This window comes from Haplochromis burtoni, unplaced genomic scaffold (genome assembly GCF_018398535.1).
Source record: "Haplochromis burtoni strain Fernald_Lab_line unplaced genomic scaffold, NCSU_Asbu1 Contig_196, whole genome shotgun sequence".
In the NCBI taxonomy this organism is placed as follows: domain Eukaryota; kingdom Metazoa; phylum Chordata; class Actinopteri; order Cichliformes; family Cichlidae; genus Haplochromis; species Haplochromis burtoni.
In genome coordinates this window covers 647,677-669,241 of record NW_024582557.1, presented here as the reverse complement: position 1 = coordinate 669,241, position 21,565 = coordinate 647,677, and the positions used below count along the sequence as shown (strand labels likewise).

Sequence of the window (21,565 nt, the reverse complement as noted above, 5' to 3'; positions counted from 1 at the left end):
CCAGACAGTGTGTGTGTGTGTGTGTGTATTTAAAAAGGACCATATCATGGGGCAAATTGAGAAGAATCCAAAACGAACCTTCACTGAATAAAAAAAAATGTAATCAATTACTGTTCTCACTCTTCGTCACACACGGTACAGGAAGAGTCACTATCAGTGTGTATGACCACTCTGAACTGACTGGCAGCTGTGAGATTAGGTAGATTACAGCCTGCGAGCTTGGGCGTGAGGACCCAACATGCTGCCAAGATGGCTGCTGTAGTGTGGTGGCGGCACGATGCCAGCAGGCAACATGTAGGCACCTGTTACTGCTACAGCCGGACATCATGCTCAGCCAAGGTGCCGGCAACTGCTGCTACAGCGGGGGGTTAACAGGGGCAAAGAGAGTGGAAGAGAGAGAAGGATGCCTGCTACTCTCCTTTAAATGTGAATTTAGAAAAAAACAACAACAAACATATTAACTTTTTTATATCCAGAAGGTCACTGGAAGTTTGCCAGAGGGTTTGGGTTTTCTTTTAAGAACGTCAGAAACAAAGTTCTTAGACATTAGCATTCCAATGAAGTACATTTTGGTACTGCAGTTTCTCTTTTCCATTTGGGTGTTCCACATAAAATTCTATTTAAAAAGTGGTGGATGCTTATATGCCCAAATGAAAATCATAAAACAGAACTGAAAAGCCAAATTGCATGTGAGGGTGTTGCTCACTGGTGACCTGGTGGATGATATGAGTTTACTTCTGTTCGACGAGTTTGATTTTGAATGTATCAAACCAGGGATGCACTGCTTGTTAAATTTTACCCTGATACTGAGGTTTAAAATGAAAGTTTGTCCAACAACAAATTCTATTTGTTTTTTTGTTTTTTTATTTCTCATTTTTAACAAAGGAACAAAGAAATTCTTTTTGAATTTTCGAATATTTATCCAGAGCCAAACAAATCTTACAAAACAGATAAATGTCAGCCACTGACACCTGGAAATGTCATCTTATTTGCCGATATACAGATATCAGTCAACAAGGCCAGTACTGACCGATACCAACATCCTGTTGCTATAAGGTCCCTTATATTTACCTTCTTTATCTTTAGTAGTTGTCCTTGAGTATGGTGGTAGTGCTAAATTCATAATGGTATATTAGGTACCCAAACAAGTTTGGTGGGTCTGGTGTGTTTGAATTTTACGATGCAAGAATGACAAAAAAAACAACCCAAAAGCAGCAAAGATTCTGATTAACACAGAAACACCCAGAGAAACATGATGTAAATAATAACATTCATTCATTCAGTTCCTACTTTTCTACTTCAGCTTTCCTTTTCTAAGTTAGCTACTACATAGCTACTGTCTTATTACCACTGATAAGTTAAACTTAGAGTTTAACTCAAATAGTAATGCTGAACTGCTTCTGCTTAGCATTACTATCACCCCCACCTCCTCCAGTAAAACACTTGTGATGACATCAGATATTTTACCAATCAACGATTCTAAAAAAAGATTTTACTGTTTATAATCAGAAGCTTAACCCACGAAATGTTTATCTTATTGCTTCAAAATTACTGTGATAATTACCCGATTAGTCAGTGGACAGAAAAAGCAAGTGTCAACTATTATGATAATCTCTCAACTGACTAAACAGCTCTACATTTCAGTATTTATTAATGGATGAATAACTCAAACAGCTATTTTACAAATAATTCCCTAACCCCTGTGTTTGTAATTAAACAAAAAAATGTGTCATCGCTTCCCAAATCTCAAGGTGATTTCTTTCAAATTTCTCAGTTTGTCCAACCTTTCAAAACCCAAATATATTTAATCAACATTAATATATTAATACAAAAAAGAAACAAAAATAATTCCCAACATGATGAGTCAGAACCAGATCATTTTCCATGTTAATTTCAGACACATTATAATTATAAGGGTCAACAGTTTCAATAAACAGGTGATTTCCTGTTACCTACCTGTTTCCTGTTAAATGTGTTGCATCTACAGGAAGTGTCCACTGAGGGCAGCGTATGTCTGAAAAAAAAAAATCAATGTATAATTGATTGATATTACCTGGTGCAGAATTGCGGCGAGTATTTGACACATGATTGGAGATTTAGTGCTGTGAAAATGTTTGTTATGGTGAATTTACCAATGAAGTCCTTTCACACATTATTTCTTTTTAGTGATGTTATTATTTCAGGGTCTGATTATTTTTGAAAAAGATTTATTAAAACAATACAAAAGACAACATTAATATAAAAACAAACTCCAAAAATGAAATCAAAAATACATAAATATGTTCCTGTAGCAACCCACATTGAAACGACTTGTTTTTATTGTTTTGTTTTTTTAAGAAAACAAAGTATTTAAATGCAGATAAATATTTTTTTTTTTTGTCAATAAGGACGGCATAATAAAACAAACAGGTTTGAAAACAAATCAAAAAAGGTCCACTAACACTTTAAATATTATTGTTTGTCTTTCGGTATAGGTAGGTTATTGTTTGTTTACTTATACGTTTGCTTACTGTGGCAACATTTGTCTTATTCAGTTCTGTTAAAACGTTTTGCCAAGATACCTAGAGGCAAAGTTTGTTAAACTTGTTTTATTTATTAATTAATGTTTAACTTCAAATAATTAAATGTAGTAGTGTTGTAGCATTTTTTTTAGCTATGTTTGTTTAAACTTTAATTCCTGTCGATACTTTTCAATGTTTGTGTGTCAACCGTTCCAATAGCAGTCAATAACTCTTGGCAACCGTCAGTGTTCAAATACTGATAAAACCAGTGTCCCTGTAGCTGTGCGGTGTATCACAAGAGTGTGATATGTGTCAATCTCTTAAAGTTCTTAAATAAACAAACAATATCTGTTATATTTCAAATATAACATATAACAAGATCTTTAAGTTGCATAACGTGCATTTAACAAGAAAGTAAATCTCTTTTCCTTTGGTATTCTCTATCATGCAATTCATCTTTTTTAAAAACAAAAGAAGGCGAAGCAGCAAATTATCATATTTCTCCCCATTTTTATTTATTAATGGCCATTTTTTTTATTGTTACATTTTTCATTCAACTAAAACCAACTCAAGTTTCTTGAGGAACCTCTTTTGAGGTAATCATCACGGATGTCGTTATGACCTCCTCTCAGAATGTTTCATCTTTTATGCTGCCAATCACACTGTAACAATGTTCCTAATATTTAATACAAGAAAGTTATTGGTGAAAAAAAGATTCCAGACATTTTCAGCATTCCTTGGTTCCTATTTCTCCTTTGCATTCTCAAACGATTAGACATTTTGGGATTTGGACGGGTAGTCAGAAGAAGCACCTGCAGATTTACATGTTTTGATGTTACACAATAATTAAAAACAAACAAACATAATTTTATTAATTGATTAAAAAATGTTAGTCTGTTGCTCTGTAAATCTGAAAAAGATCAAGCCCTGTGAAGACACTGCAAAAGTAGAGAGAAAAGATGGAAAGAAGAGAGAGAAGAGGAGGAGGAGGGCAGTTAAATGTGGTGTTTTTGGCAGCGGTGCTTGAGCCGCGTTGCGGCTACGCTGAAAACGAAACTGACATGACCCAGAGTGAGGCAGGTAAACAGGCCCAACCTGCTTTGCCTGGGGTGACCATATGGCCCTGTCTCATGGCGAAGCAGCCTGCAGGATGCACGCACACAGTAATACACACACACATGTTGGTGTACCTGGTGTCCCCTACTCTGCTCGCCTCTGTTTTTGTTTTTGTCTCTCAAAAGCTGACATGCTTTGGCTGCAAGCGACGGCAGGCATCAGGTAAGGGAACAAGCAAAACAGGTAGGTACACACACTCACAAAGACAACATATGGTGATCGGGCACAGTGTTGTAGTCCTTAAGTGTTGCTAACTTGACCTGAGGCAAGAAAGACAGAGAGTGAATGGAGTGGAGAAAGAAGCAGAAACGAGGAGGAGAAGGAGGGAGTTGGTTAGAATTGCTGCAAATTATTGATGTGCCGTTACAGACACCTGCTGGCACAACACATCTCTGTCACACACGCACACACACACACACACACACACACACACACACACACACATACGGACGATGTCGATGAAATATGCCTCCACTTGCAAGCATATTTCATCAACTAACTTTGGGTTATTCCTAAAAAGCCTTCACACTGTCAAGTTTTGATTTAAAACAACCTATCATCCTTCCAAGTCTCCTCCTTAAAAGTCTAATTAAAATTTATTCTGCCACCATCAGCAACTTGTTCATTATGCAGAAACAAAGGAAGGCTCTTTGAATGAGAGCAGAAGAAAGGCTTTCTGCTGTTACGGCTTTGGCCTTTGCCAGGGACAGCATGTATTGTAATGCTTCACACAAGATAAAATATTCATAAAAATGAAGGGAGCAAAGTTCCAGGGATGGCAGAAGGGAAGGGAGGGGGAAAAAGTTAATGAATATGAGTAATCAAATTCGCTATCTCCTCCTATTTTATTGAAAATCCTTTTTTTTTTAGTTAATTAGAGCCTATTACTAGTTTAATTGGCTGAGGCTTACACGTCCAGTTCCGTAGCGTCATTATGGAGCTATTAAAGAAGACCCACCGAGATGGAGGAACAGAAAAAGCATAATCAACCAATCAATTAGGATCTTTGAGGAAAATGAGCTTTGTTGCGTTATCAGGTTTGATCTTATGTCCTTGGTTTGGCTGCCATGTGTAATTTTTTTTTCCTTTCATTTTTTTAAGTGCCATCAGCCACATGTCTAAATTACTTCACGGTCTCGGGAGCTGTGATGATAGTGAATGATGTATTTCTTTATTTTGTGAACACTAATAGAAGACTACATCTTTGTGTTTCTTTAAATATTTTAGGCCATATAAATTTTTCTGCGATGGAAAAAAGATTCAGTGCCTAGAAAATCATTTGACATTGCTATTGAGTCAAGTAGTAACAAATTTGTGAATGTACATTTGCATTCCCAACATATAGGCTACTGTTCCTTCATGGCCTTTGTCTGTTTTAGATATTCCTGTAATATAATTGAGAATTTTTTGGATAATTATAATTTTGGCATGAAAATCTTTGTAGTGACAGTCTTTAGACCTAATGCAAATATTTATTATAAAGAGTAGTTAACATTATTGAATCACAATTAGTGGACTGAACTGAGTCTGTAATGTTACAGATAAAGATTCTTTAAACCACTTGAACTGGCTACTATAGTGGTCAATATATTTTAAAAAGTTGTCATTAAAGCTTTAAAATGAGGAGTACAATATTTGTAACCAAAATATAGGATACCAGAAATAGGAAGCAGCATAACAGTGCAAGGGCTAAGGTAGGACTAAAACTGGTCTTGCATAGCAAGAGTGACAACACTCTACCAAATGTTTTATTAGTAAGGGCACACGACGGGGGCCCAATCATATTGGGCATGGTGTGGTGTTGGTACCATCCTGTGCCCTATCTATTCACCCAACTTGGCTGTTTGAGTTTGAACAGGTTTTGTAATCCACTCACAGTGCTATAATGTTTTTTGGGTACCAGAGTACAATTACAGTGAAACAATATTCATGCCCAGATCTAAAGAAACTCAAGAATAAATGAGAAACATGTAATTATCCTTAAATGGATAAAACTTGGAACAGTGGTGAACCTTACCAGAAGTGGCCGGTCTACCAAAATTACTCTGATTACAGGAGCACAGGACACTCTGCAGTCCTGTGAAAAACTAAGTATGCCTTTACTACTCCGCTAAGAATTAAGAGGGTAAGTTACATATAAGTTGTATAAGTTACACTTGATTAATTGGTGGTCAGCAATTGTGACCTCTATAACATCTATAGAATCCTTTATAAAAGCAAAGGCTTTGGTAGGTTGCCTGTCCTGGGCATTCAGATGTGTGGTAACACAATGTTGCAGTCTTTCCAGATGAAGACAACCCAGCAAATTCGCCCAACATCAAACCATACAATGATCAGAGAAATTAGAGAAAACCAAAGAGCTACATCTCAGAGCCTATAGACATCAGTTAACGTGCTAAATTTAAAATTTCAGTACAATTAGAAAAAGAATGAACAAACAAGGCTTGCTTTAAAGTGTTGTTAAAAGTGTATTTTCTCTAAAAAGAACACAGCACAGCTTAGGTCGATAAAGTTGCATATGAACAAGTCCCAAGTCTTCTGGAAGAAGGTCCTTTGGACAGATAAAATCACAGTGGCGATGTCTGACCATACTGGACGGAGCCACATTTGGCACTAAACACACTCGTCATACCAACTACCAAGCACAGTGGTGGAGAGGCAATGATTTGCGCTTGCTCTGTGGCTTCCAGCCAGGGAACCTTGCAGTCATGGAGCTGACCATGAACTAAAACCATCAGTCCAACAGCTGAACCTTGACTGAAATGAAATTGAAATCAAAACACAATGGAAAAGAATCAAGGTGTTGTAATGTCCCAGTCAAAGTCTAGACATTGACCTAATTCTAAAGTTGTGGTGGAACCTAAACAGAGATTTGTATAAACGAATGTCTGTAAACCTCAATGAACTGAAGTAATGGTCTAAAGAAGAGTGGGTCACAACAATGTAAGAACCTGTATTTTTTTTTTTTATTTTGCATAATTGGTTGAAAAGCTTCTACCTGCATATGGCCTGTCATGAAGGGGTTTTTTTATATTGTGAGTGAGACAAAAAATAATGAAGACTACCAGAAAACCAGAAAGAGATGCAAATAAACCCCTAACAAGACCAAACTAACAATAAAAGACAAAGAACTAAAAATGAGATGCATAAAAAAACAAAGGAAAAAACTCAAAAGAGGCCCACGACTGCAAAGTTACCACAAAGACAGAACCAACTACAAAAAGAAACAAAATGACCACAGAGACACAAACAAACCAACAAACAAACCAAAAAGAAAAAAAAGATGGAGTCAACTAAAGGCAGATTTATGGCCCTGCGTTTGATTTGCATCCATTAGAAATTCAGGTTTGTGGAAGATGTTTTTAGATCGAGTGCTGATTGGTTACAAACTTGAGGAGGTGACGGCAGAGTTCATCAAAGACAGAAGAAACACCAACAGCATCAAGCATGGGCGGTGTCACACACACAGTTTTCATTGTTTTCAATAATTGTTTCAGCAAATGTTTTTAACCCCACATTGTTTCTTTGTAGATTACGACTTCTGTCTTCTCCCCAGTGAGGACTAAACTAAAAGACCAACAACAGCACAAACATGATCACTTTTCAATGCCCCTTGGTGACAGTACACATGTAGACCTCCTGAAAGGTCTGTGTAGCGCCTATGGTCTAAAACAGATGCCAAATGACAACAGAGACACACAAAACATCTATAAATAGACAACAAAAAAATTCAAAGAGAACCATACTACAGAAACAGAAGAACCTAAAAAAGACATGAAATGACACAAAATAATGAACAAAAGATACACAAATTATCTGAACAGAAAAAACTACTGCCACAAAAACTGAAATGGGAAACAACTGCAGACACACATAATCTCCTGCTACTGTTTGTACCAGCTGAAAACACTACGTAGAGTAGATATTTTTATAACTTCACAATATAATTTTGGGGGGTTCAACTGGAAAGTCCTTCTATCATCTCTTGTTGAACATCCACATCTTTCCAAAGACAAAGGGAGCCGCTAGTAAGGACAGAGTGGATATTATTTGGCGAGGGTCAGCAGTTAGATGTAGGTCACCAAAGTATCAGATTAGAAGCTGCCAGTGTTCACATGATGTTCGCTCCTGGGTTATAACGATAAAAACTACAAGGTCAAACTTGGACTTAAGCTGAAGTACGGAGAGTTCTGCACCTCTTCATACACATTTGGAGCAGATCGAGGGCAAGATAGAATTTAAACACAGTAGACGGGAGGAGAGAATCATAATGATTTAAGCAATAAATTCTCAGCCTGCTGAAATTACAGCAGGCCTCGGCAGCGGCAGCGGTGGCAGCGCCAGAATCTGTAATTATCCCTCGAATTCAATAAAAGTGAGGAAGAACAAAGAGTGGGGAAAACGGTTCACTGGTAACTAAAGCGCTTTAGTGAATCGCCACTACACTAGTACGGGATAACACCAAAGATAATAGCTTCTTCTTCTTCTTTTTTTTTCCCTACCTGAAGAGCAACATCACAGGGGTGCCACAGTGTTCGGAGGCAGAATCGATAACACTATCAAAGGGCAGAATCTCACCCTTAATGAAAGGAAAGAAAATACTGCAGGCTACAGGCACAGAAAGACCACTAGAGATCTATGTGCATCAACACGCCTGAGACTAAATATGAAATCAATTCATTACACCCTTTATTTCTTTCTCAAACACAGTTCGGCGCCGAGATAACAAATTTACCTGCTACCCCCCTTTATTTTCCTACTTTTTCACTCTTTCTTTCTCTCTTTTCCCCCTCTTTCTCTCTCACAATTAATGAAGAGACAAGCAGTGGACACTTTCCAGCGACGGAAGAAGCATAAATAGATTAAATTGTAGAGGAGATTATAATTTATCATTTCTTTATTAAAAAGTAATGCAGGCGAATTAACTTTGAATTAAATTCTATTTGCATGGCATTACTGGAATCATCTGTGTAAATGGCTTAAAATCCCAAATGGGACATTGTTCCCTCCAACAGTATAATTGTAGAGAAAGAACTTTTTTTTCTTTATCCAGGAAATTATAAGAGCCCGAGAATTAATCTGAAATTATTGGAGCAGTGCGAGAGGTGAGACTTTAATCATGCCACCCAAAAGTGTGCAAGAATAGAGCAGAGTTCTGTCAGCTTATGTTTGGAAAATTTGGGACATTCATCGCAGTTTTGATGAAGGCAGGTTTAAGTTAACATCAGCTTCATTTTATGAAACTTGCCTATTTAGTATACCCAGTGACAAAGATAAGGCCAACATGCATTTTTGCAATTACAATGTATTGTTTAATATTCACCTTAACCCTAAATGGTTCACCAGTGATCTTTTATGGTTACGTTTATAAATTACCTGGCATGCCTAATATAAGAAAGGATGATGGAACATCTTCCAGTGTCTCAAACTATTACTTGTTTAGCATGTGGCTAAAATATCACCCTAATAACTCTACCTCTCACCTATCTTCTGATTGGAATCATGTCATCAGTAATATTAGAAGGTAAGTTTTCTGTTAAAATTACAGTGTAGATCCCCAGAATATAGAACCTTGTCATTGTTGTATTTTCTCTTCCTGCCTTAAAGGGGAATCTTAAATCACATATCCACGGACACAGCTCAATTATGCCTGATGAGGAAAATCACATATAGCGAGGCCAACTCTCTTGACCTTGTCATTATGAAGAAGGAAGCAGCTTTCCAAGACAAATTCCCCACGCTGTATATCTTGCAAATATTCACTCTTGCAGTAACAGGCTGGCCTTTAGATGATGTGGATGCAACTCAAAAAGAAGTGCAATGATTTCCAAAACTGACACTTTTTGTTGTTTGTTAAAGATCTTCATGTATAGAATACATACATTTTAAAGACATAATTACCTGACTACTTCTTAACTTGGGGTTGGTCTTAAAAGCTGCAGAGGACTATGTGCAAGAAAAAAATATTTGTATAATATGCTTTAACGAGCTAAGAAATATTACAGACTTTTTTGACATCTGTGACTGACTGTAAAACGACACAGTAATCAAAGAATATAATGTTTAACTTGGTCAATAATGCATTCTGTAAAGTTTACAAGGAATGTATGTTGTGTCATACAAATGACAGTATGAGAGTGGATAAAAAATCATGAGAGGCCTTTACCTTGCATTTACATTTACTCGTATAACTAACAGCTTCACATGAGTGTTTGACTTGGCCTCTTGGGTGTGTGGCATAAATTAATTAATTGGAGGGTGTTGATGAGGCTCTGTTGTGGAGGATACAGCTATTACTCTAAAATGACAACAAATTAGTTCCAAGAATGCGCTAAAGAACTAACTGGCTTGTATGTTGTTCACTGTAACAACTGTAGAGGGCATACGTTTGTTTGCATAACTGCAATTTGATGTTTTTTAAGGCTTAAAGTCAGACACAAAGCTGTTTCCACTGACGGAAGTGCCAATGCAGGCAGCTGTAGCCAAAAGCTGAACTGGACCTAGCAACCGTTGTCCTTTTAATGGAACTGACTGTGACAAACAGTCTGATAAGAGGCTTTGTAAGACCTACGTGCACTTTGCTGAGTAAATTCCAGTATTTTATTAATCTGTTCTTTAGCAATAATTAGCGTGTAAGAATGTTGCACCTGTGGCTGCTAACAAAGCTTGCTGGGATTACCTAATAAGTTTGCAATCAACACCTGTAGTGACTTCTTCCTCCAATAAAACCAACACATGACTCCAAAAACCAGCAGGTGATGCAACAGTGGCTATGCCCATGTTGTACATGCCATATGTGCTCATGACATACAGTTTGACTAAAAGTGATAGCAACCAAAAAACCCTTTATATTTAAAAGACATGCTGCATGAAGCTTCAGAGCAAACATGGTACAACAGTTGATATAGAGGTGTTCTCTAATTACCTGTGTAACTTACTCTAAAGACACAGCTTTATACCCCAACATCCTTACAGTCATCACCACTACCATCAGTGCCTCAACTGAACTCTGATCAGGGATACTTTAACACACTTGGCAACCCTATATTCATGGCTTTGGTAGTGAAAAAGGGCTTGCTTCTTTCAAGTAAAATAAAATTGGAGGTTGGATTGCTGCTTGTAACCAAACCCTATATTGTGGGTTGATGAAGTACTTTTGGTGCTTTGCAGACTCCATTTGTCCTTTGTGGACTTAAATCAACTACTGATGTGCATTATTTGTTCCTGTAAGAAAAAGAAAAATGCTGGTAGCTCAAAGTTAGATTGCAGCTCAAATCCAGGCCAGACGATCTTGACATCTATTCCGTTACATCTGACATGATTTCAATCAAATGGATTTAGGCTACCTTTTCTATCCCTTACATGATATTCAGCATAACATGGCTAGCCAGCTTCATTAACTTTTCTTATGACACAGTTTAATGAAATGGCTTAAAAGAAGGAAGGGAGCAAGAGACCAAGAAAAAAGAAAGAGGCAGACATTGATGAGCAATTTGATTGGCACATGACTCATGGGACATACCAAATGAGGGAAAGCCCACGGGACAGGAGGAGATCTGATTAGCTGGGCATGGTGAAAATGGAGTGTACCACGACTAATTCGAGACAGAACAATGAGAGACTGAAAAATCGCCTCAGCTTCAAACTCCTCATTGCAGTTTTTATTGAAATTCAATACATCTCAGCAAATGTCTCCTTGCCTCTCTGCCTCTCTTTGTTTTTACAGTGGACACACAGTTACACACACACATGCTTAGTTCATGCAATGCGCAAATCTGCCGCAAACATGCACACCCACACAAATTCAAACACACACACACTGAGGGTCTTGTGTTTTTTCTCAGAGTAGAGTATGTTTTCGGTTCAATCATCAGTCTTTGATACTGAGCCATTTTGCACATGCTTAAGGGCATGTGCTGAAGATGTGGTGAAAAAGTGGGGAGAAACACTCACACACACACAGCAAACACACCCACACACACAAGTACTCGTACAGCCACTGATTATGATTAGGCTGGATGGTTTGGGTGTTAAGGCGGTGGTGCAATAGTCTCGAGTACAGTGTCAGAGCTGAGCCCAGCCATGGTGACTATTGATATGGCTGGCACAGACAGGGGCACCCTGGGGCCCCAGCAGGCTTCAGCTTTAGTTAAGTGCAGTGTAAACTGGCCGGAGAACAGCTATAAGGAGTGACAAGGTTTGGCACAGTTTCCATACGTGCTGCTTTCCTACTGTGGAGGGAGGTGATAGGACTTTTTTTCGTCATCCACTCTGAAATGCTGGTTTGTCTTAATCCAGGCCAAGCATTTATAATCGTTCCTCCCCTAAGAAACTATAAAAATGCTCTACTCATCTTCTGGCACTTTTTCAGCCTTCGTTCACAGAAGTTTTTACATTTCGAGTCTGACTTCTTTATTTAGCAAAATCAGTTATGAGTGGAGAAGCTGTGCCTCTATTTCTCAGTGAACACATCATAATATATTGAACTTGTATAGTCTCCCTGACTGTGCTTTGAAAAGTCTCTGCAGTGTGTGAGTGTGTCAGTCACTGTCCCCTTAGAAACCTTTGGTCTAGCCAAAGGAGTTGAGGCTCAAGAAGCTTTGTGTTTTCTTTCTTTAAATATCAGCTTGACGCTTTCTGTTAGCTCTGATGCCATGTTTTCTATTATCACAACGCTACTTAAGGGGCTTCCAAACAGCACGCAACATGCACTGTGCCCACGCTGTCAGGCTTTTTTGAGGAAACCATGGAACTTTGTAGCCAGACTATAGCATTATGTCAATGAAACATTCAATGTGAAAACCATAAAACTTTACTTGATTATCTGAAATAAAAATCACACGTTCTTGAGATCCGCCTGTTCACAGGTGACTTGTCTAGGGTTAGGTTAGGTGCTGTTTTAGCAACTTGCTAAACTAGAATCACTTTTGGCATTGTAATTTTCCTGTTTAAAGCTTTATAATTTGGGTGATAACAGTAGAGGAAATTTCTATAAAAAGGGGTGGATGTTAACCAAATCCCAAACTTTACCCCTAACCATTACCCTAAAACCTATATGGGCTGCAAGTAGCCAGTTAAGTGGCCACCCATGTAGACATAAGGTTGGCTTTGGGGTCACCATCTGACCTAACACATTGGTGTTAGTCTGGCTTAATAGTCTGTCATCAAAAAGCATGCTGCATCATCAAGTATCAATTAAAATCACATACATATTTCACTAGCTGGGCCCACATCCTCATTTTAGGCTTGACAGCATTTTAGTAGGTAAAGGTTAATGCTTGGACATGAATTGAGCTGCGATTTGTGGAAGGCCTGAAGGGGGCCTGGCGACGGCTCCCACGCCTGACAGATCCTTACGTACTAAACAGAAGTAAAGAAGTTAAAGAATTGAAAAGAGGAGCGAGGGTGGGGCATGTAAACGGGAATGACAGCTTGCAGAACTGGGGGAACATATATAGATGAGAACTGGAAGGAGCGTGTTTGGAGGCGTGGTCCCACTCCTGGACTTCCAATACATGATCTCCAATTAAAGTCTGCACCTGTTACGTTAGGTTTTAAAAACAAACCTTTTCCACACCTTTCAAATATATGAATATGAGCTAGCTGCAAAATTACAAAAGAGTCAAAAGTCTGATATTGTTTTGCAGATCCTGCCCTCTTTCTCCGAATATCTACAGGGATTTATAGTTTTGTCAAACAGCCTATTGAAACTTTTCACAAGGAAAATCCTTTCCATCTGTGAAAACAGTGTGATTCACATGCACTCACACCTACAGTAAATGGACATATACACTACATATGGGCATCCATATGCGGAAGATGGGGGCAGTAACAGCAACAGCCCTTGTCTCTCATTACACCCCCCACCCCCATCCCCACCCTGCGATGCCTCTTTCACATCTATTTTAATCACTTTCCACACAGAAAGTTTTGTAACACTGTAGCCACTCCTCAGCGTATTGTTCCCATTTCCTTCCTTCTTTTTCATTGCTTCTTCTCTTGAACCTGCTCCATCACGCACTTCTTCTTAACTCCATCTGTTCTTGAATACTAACACATACTGTATACGCTATACACACACACACACACACAAAAGCATACATACTCAAACATATGGACAAGTGTATTCAAAATCACACTATCACGCACAACCTCACACATGCCCCTTGTGTCTTGTCCTCCCTCTCTTCTTGCCTTTCCCCTCCGTTCTCCCCTGTCTTTCTCCACATTTGCTTAGAAAATGTTTGAACTCTCTGGCTCTCAAAGATGTTGCTGAAACAGAATATGAATTAGCCCCCCCACGCCCCCCCCACCACAACACGACACACAATGTCCATACCTGATCGTCGTAATGCTACTGCTGCTAAGACATCCCCCCCACCACCACCACCCCAAACCCTCGCAAAAACCAACCACCATCTCTCCCCATGCATAAATAATAAAACAATACAAAAGGAGGAGAGGCCCGCAGTCGAGGCACACATGAAAGAAGTGCTGGAATGACAGGATTCAAAACTTCCTCAGAGAGCGAAAGCAGGGTGTGGTGGGGAGTGGGAGTGGGAGTGGGGGAGGGATTGGGGAGCAGGCTGAGGAAACAGAGCAAGTGTGTTTATGTATGTAGAGTGAGTCTTTCTCTCCATACATACTGGAACTTTTTCTTACTGTATTTTCCTTTCAAAAACTGATTATTATTATTATTATTAAACGTCCTTTAGTGAGAATTTCAAACCAGGTGAAACATTAAACTGAACATTTTTTAATTTAACACCTGAGCTAATTGTTATTGCAATGGAGTATTACAGCCACGTTTAGAATAAATATTATTGTTGATCGTTTTAAGAAAAAAGTTGAAATCAGAGATTACTGCTGTTGTTTCAACACAAACTGCCATGGTTGATATACACTCTACAAATGCCGTGTGTAGATGAGTTAGCAAAACAAATTGTGAAGCTGTCTTGTGATACCAACATACATCCTTTTATTGCACGTGAGTGTAACCATCGATGACCTTACATCTGTCCACTTCCAGTCATTTGATTTTGACAAACATTTCCAAGTTCTTGTGATTTTCTGTCTGAAAGACACAGCTTGCTTTTCTTACCAGCTAGTAGTCTAAAATAACTGCACCATGTATACCAAGCAGCAGATATCTCTGAAGTCTGACCAATCATAGCTCCTAAAAAGTTTCCACTTTTTGAGCAACATTTAAAGGTAACCTAACCAAAATGTAAAGTCAAATGTTCAAACTTTTGTTTGTTTTAGTTTTACATTAATAAAATTATTCGGTTGATTACATATCTTAATTTGACTTAAACTGTACTTAACAGTGAGATCGTGATATTCTTGTATTTTATTTACTTGACATTTTATTTGGTTGTTGTGATCAGACACATTTAACATCCACCACAGCGTCACATTAATATTACCAGAAGTGTTTCTTTTAAAATACAGAGGAAACTTTTCATGCCATTGATTTTATATATAAATATCAAATTATGCTTGTCATAGAGTTATGACTCTTTGGGTGTTGCATAGTGAACAATGCAAAAGAATACGTGAGTACTTTTAGGTGGTGTTGAGGACTATCCTTGCCACTTCAATTGAAGGTAATTTTTAGAGATGGATTTGTGTGACTAAAAAGGCCTTTGTGCAGCCACTCTGTTCATCCTCTGAAACCAATTATTTTAGCTCCCCCCTTTTTTTCTTCTTATTGGCTGCTCCTTACAAACAAAAGTTTAAACAGCAGATGGATGGAGTGCCTGTGCTCAAAGGTAGAGCTGTGTGTCTAAGATGATCATATTAGGGACACTTATTCTCATTACACCTATATAGAGACAAGAATATAAAAAAATGTATAAAACAGAATGTTAAAAGCACAAAAATGACAAAAAAAATTAGTAGAATTATCCATAATTGTTCCTTTTTTTTATAATTCCATGTTAATGATATAGTTTATAAAACAGAACTTTTATGGTTGCTACATCATCATCAGTAATATTCTCTTGACATATGTCGTCTTAGTCAATGACCGCTTTTCTTTAGAAAAATGTTTCTGTGTTTGCTTTTTTTCTGTCAAACTGCAGCGCTGCTGTAATGACAAGTTGCTGACAGCTGTATTATTAATAGTTTCTAATTACTGACCACTAAACTTGGTATCTTTTTGTCTCCTGATTTCTGACAAGCAGGGGAAATCTTTTTTCTCTTGCATGAGACTTTTGTCAATGATTTTTGCCCACAAATTAAACATAATGTGCTGCTTTACCCAGTTTGAAGGGATACAATAATGCTGCTGATCGGATAGTACAAATGTGCAGCTCCTCATGAAAAGGCAGCTTTCATCAGGTTGGTAAAAGGTACATAAGACCTACTGTGAGACGTCCTCAGCATGGTGTAGACACTTTTAGGGATACGGTTGCTTTGTTTGACCAGTGTGGTAACCGAGTTAACTGTAGGGAATAGCTACCGGCTTTAGCTTCTGCTAATTTGAGTAACTGACCTGGAGTTCTCCGCAGTGTTTGAGCCGCTGGTTCCTTCCAGAGCAGTTCCTATCCAGTAATTTATGGCTTGTGTGACCAACTGTATCACACCAATTATTATAAATATTTTATAATGTATTACTGTATTACCTAAAAAAACTAATATCAATGCTTCAGAATGTCCGGAAATAAATAGATGATGTCACATTGATTTTTTATATACAGTCTATGACCAGACTTCACCAAAATGCAACTCCACATTATTAGTCGATTATATAGAAAGGACCCTACATATTAAGTAGTCATGGAAAGTCCAGGTGTTTAAAAATATGGCATGACATAATTATCTATAAGCCAAATTGTCCTCTAATGATAGAATTATAAGATGAAGTGACAGCTGATAACAAAAATGTTGACAGTGCATAAAAATACAGCACAACTTCAGATTATTACTTCCAGATAAAATGCAAAGATGTAGGCAAGTTCAGCTATAAGTTAGAGGGACAAATAATGTTTTGTTATTGAGATTTACTGCAGTTACTGGTGATTTTCACACACACTGCCTGCAGCATTACATACTTGATGTACGCTGCAAACACACCGTCTCTCTCATACATACACAAATCTTTTTATCTTACTATCAAAAGAATTAAAGCTTTACATTGATTTTATGAACATGAAATTCACATACACCCTTTCACTTTAAAGCTGACTTATTTATCATCTTCCTTTCCTACCTCCAGACGCGCACTCTCATCTCCTCCCTCCTTACTCAGGTCTCTCTCTCTCTTTTATGAAATCTGCATATGTATTAAGAGGGATTTTGTTGTCCCAAGACACCAATTTGCATAAAGTGCATGCCATCATCAGTTCAAGAGAGGCAAATTATTTCCCTGGCAACCTCACACTTTCTCCTTCTTTTATTATTTATTAATTTTTAACATGGTGCAAGCTGGGGCTTGTTAGGACCATTTAGCCAGATATGCTAAATATTGCTCTCCTTAAAGAGCCTTCATCAATGAACAGCGACAGGGGTGGGCTAGTACCCGGTAGAAATGATTGAATTAAGCGCTCGGTCAGTTGTTTAGCAATTCTCCCGCAGCAAAAGCATGAGCCTGCCTGCACACGAGTCTGTGTTTGCTTTCAGTATGATACGGGAAGATGCTAAAAGGCCAAAAGTATACAGAGACCCAACTCTGATAGTCATCTTAATAACTTGACACTTTCTCTGACTTTTTCCGGGTAACTTTATTGCATTGATTTTACTTTTTAGACTGGGAATCTACTTTTAAACACAGTCTACAGAGATCACGTTTTGTATCTAATAAACTCTGGATATCTGCTTGAATAACTCTCAGAATGCGTCTCTTTTAAAAAGGCAATCTAAAGCTTCACCCACACATGCAGTGATTTGCTCATCACCCAATACTTTGTAGCTAAGAATACCAACTGTAGCTATTTAACATATTTACAATCCTGTCGTCAATCAAAGGTATTTTTTGGTCTCATTTGTAATTCTTTCCTCTTCTCTCCTTAGAGTTGAGATAAGTTTTAGTCCTGACCTGCTTATTTCACTTCATCTTAAGTTGTCATTTGTGTCTCCCTGGATTAGTTTCTTGCAGTGTGGGTAGCCCTTATAAATGTACGCACACTGGGTTAGGTTAGGCTTTCAATAGCTGCTGCTGCATCAAAAAGCAACATATGTAGAAAACAGTTTTCAGAAACTTTTGGCCATATGGTGTAAGACGTGAACATCTGTGTCTTTAAACTTTTCAAATACTTTTACAAGATTTTTTTAAAGTATTTTATTCATAAAATTTACTTAAAAATACAAATAAAGGACCAATTATACAAATAACTCTAATAAGATGGACAGATATAATAAACCCATTTCTAAGTGGGGAAAAAAAAATCATTCCATGTCCATGAACATCTGTCAGTATTATAGGCTAGTGTCTCATTAGGAGCAGTGATGAAGGTACAAATGCCATCCCAGTCAAACCTCTTTCACTCCCTCTATTGGACAGGCAGCTTAACGTGACATTATTTAGAATTAATGTAATTCACTGAGAGAGATCCGAAGTCCATTGTACCTTAGATGTGTCTTCTTTTGTCTGGGGCCCCGAACAATGCTCTGTCATTTTAGCAGAAGCTAATATGATTAAAGCACTCTGACAATAGACGGTGTAATTCATTTCATCATTAGGGATTGTGGACTGAGCCATGAGAGACGAGGGGGTAGATTATTGAGGCTGCATGCTAATTCAGCCATAGCGCAGAAGATCGACAGCCAAATGGACCTGAATCTTCAAGAGAAAAAAAACAAATTTTTTGAAAAAGATCCACCGCAACGTGCTAAGCGTGGACTGGAAAATCATCAATCTTGTGAAAGGAGGTGATTTATGAAGTGTAATAATAGCAATAATCCGCAGTGCACTCCTGGCAAAGGATGGTGAAGGTGTACATTTCAACAGGGGACGATGCCAAAACACACGGGGAGCCATGCTTCTGGTTTTGAAATAGTCCATTTACCGATGATTGTGCTCTTTTACTGTTCTTAGTCACAAGAGATTGGACACTTAGCCTCTCCTGAAGGTCTGTTTCTCATAAGCTGAGCTAGACGGTGCCATCTGACAAATCTTTCTTCTTCGGGGAGTGCCTGGCACTACCTCTAAACTCCCAGTCACTGGAAGAATACCACTTCACATGTTTGCCTATAAAGTTACATGCCCATTAGCCCACCGCAAAAGAAATGTGCAATATTTACCGTCTGGGCGATTAGGAATAAGCCTCAAATAATATCAAATTCTGCTACCCACACCAAGAAACTGGGTGCTAGCATGAGAACAAAAACACACTCCAGTATGTTTGACGAGTAAGGGCCAAATTATGACAGAAATGCAGGATAGGTGGAAACTTACTAGAGCATCACGAGTAGCCAATTTAACACTGAATGGACTTCTTTAACTTTAAAGAGTGGAAAAATAAGAGAAAAAACAGCAGCTGGTCTAAAACAGCATTATTTGTAATTACTGACAGCAAGTAACATAAATTTCCTGCGTTTGTAACTGTTCAGGCTTACCTGACCTGATGGTGTTTGACTGGCTTTGCTATTTAAAAAAATGAAGATGAACCTGTCTGACTACAAGGATTTCATGGAGTCATTCTGGGCTTACATGAGACAGAAGGACTCAGAACAGATTATATAATTTGATTGTACTGAAGACAACTGGTTTAACTCTAATGGTAAACTTGGCCACGGGGTTAATGGGGAAGAGTGTGTGTGTTCGGACTTGTTTAAGCAACTTTGTAAGGCCCAAAAACTGGAATGCCAGTATACTTGAAGGAGCCAACAGTCCTCATGAATTTGAAAGCTCACAATGTGGTTTTAAGGTTAGGGTCATAATTATGATTAGTGTTAGGGTTAGGGTTAGCCTACTCACTTCACTTTCAGAAACTATTGCCTCTAAAAGTAAATGGATGATGAATGGATGATTTTCAATCAGCTTTTTTGTGTTTTGCTTAGACTGTATCTGTGAAACAAACCAAAATTCAGCTACATTTGAGGAGCTGCTGGCATCACAAAAGCAACTTCATCAATGTCAGATGTGTGTGGAAGCATCCTTTTAGTCACAATGTTACACTGAAACAATGCTACACTGGAGCATCCTGACAAAACACCAAAGCAATGGAAAGAACAAAAGTTTTATCTTGGGAAAAAAAGTTCCAGCCAAATTTCCCGTTCATCAAAATACAGTACTCCTGAGCGTACCTGCCTCTCTAGAGAGAATGTACTGTGTAGTGACACAATATCTGAACAATTTTATATGGAAAAAAGAGGATGGTACGGATGGTGACAGGCAATAGTGCCAATAGTGGTGGGGGATGGGAGATGAAGGACGAAGGACAAAAAGCTCCAAAAAAGTTTCCGACCGAGAAAGGAAAGAGAAAAATGTATGTTCTGCAAGGCAGGATCATTAATAACACAGCGGCTGGTGAATGTCGCAAGGAACAATGGCATTGTGTAGAGAAGAGATGACGAATCCTCCTCTCCTTTCTCTCAGAGACAGCTCTATCTATTAATTACTTTTATGTCTTCATTCATTATTTCATAGCATTCCACTGCCCAGACTGATTTTAAATCGTGCGTTGCTCACTGTGAGAGTTTCAGTACATTGTTTCGATGTACGTTTATTCCATGTAGTCAGCATACTGCTTACATTCAATACATTTACAGCATGTAAAGTCTGAGAATACTGTGCTTGAGTATCCCATAAAGCTGATTTGGTTCATCTTCAGACTGAAGTGTTTCTTGGCTGAGCGATGAAACGCTGCAGCCAGATGATCTGAAACTGTTGATAGTGTTTCCCCATCAAGGCATTTGGCTTGAGTAGCTTCAGTTTCTGCTAGTTTAGAGTCAACAAAATTTAAGGGTTAAGCTGGAATTTAACATATTTTATTTGAGAATGAGCTTGTTCTTATAAGGTAAGCCAAGACTTTGTTAGCGGCACATAATATTACACAATAATATTCATACAAAAAGTATGACAGATTAGAATTACTTTGATTAGAATTTAACTGAAAAGTCTTGGATCGCTATTATGCTAAAAAAAAAACTTTTTTACTTTAGCAAAAGACAGCAAGAGTTTGTTTACACTGTGGTATGGCTGAACACTGAATCCACGTGTATATATTTGCCTCATCAGCCTGTACTGACTGTTGATTTTTATGAGCTGATCAAAGAGAGTGGAAAAGAGTTCAAATCGGCTCCATAGACTTAAACCCACTATATTAAAGTGTCACTCATATGTTAATCTATTAATTATAGTGATTCATTAGTTCTGAATAAATAATGATGTGAAATGGGGCCATTTTGTAGGATTTTTTTATCTTGATGTTCAGAATTTAAAGCAACTTGATGTAAATTATTTGTTATGAGTGACATATAGTTATGTTTGACTTTTACTTTACTTGCAATCAAAAAACGTAAACGCGTGACAATTGACACTTTGGTTAAATAAATATTCTAAAGATGAACTGAATTTGTATGAAAAAAAAAACATGAAAGAAAAGCCCCAATCACAGACCTGTAGAACCAGTGTGCCACAGCAGTGCATATGAAGACTGGCCTGGTTCTGAATAAATAATAATGTGAAAATGTTGAAATAAACCATTTAATTGTTATAAGGGATAAAAATATAGATTGCAGGACTTTTAATTTACTTGTAATTGAAAACTTTTACATGTTCCCATGACAGAAAAAACGCTGATTGGCACAGTGCTTTTATCTGTCTGGGTGAACTGGACATACTGGACTTACATGTGGCTCTATGAGCAGCCAGTAGAATCTGCATTACATCCAATCTGTAACAAAAAAGACATCTCAGCAGAATGTATGAAGCCCTGGCCTGGCATCTAGGACTTGTGGTCGACTACCTCCCCCTTCCCACACACACACACACACACACACAC

At 38.0% G+C, this 21,565-nt stretch overlaps 1 long non-coding RNA gene across 9 annotated transcripts in view; it reads right to left on the bottom strand.

Moving 5' to 3' along the window:
• LOC102302168 overlaps positions 1–21,565 on the bottom strand; it is a 445,058-nt gene that overhangs the window by 7,033 nt on the left and 416,460 nt on the right. For all 9 annotated transcript variants that reach the window (XR_006055031.1, XR_006055030.1, XR_006055032.1 and 6 more), the window contains one exon: positions 1,957–2,014. This is a non-coding gene — a long non-coding RNA (uncharacterized LOC102302168). The remainder of the gene's footprint in view (positions 1–1,956; positions 2,015–21,565) is intronic.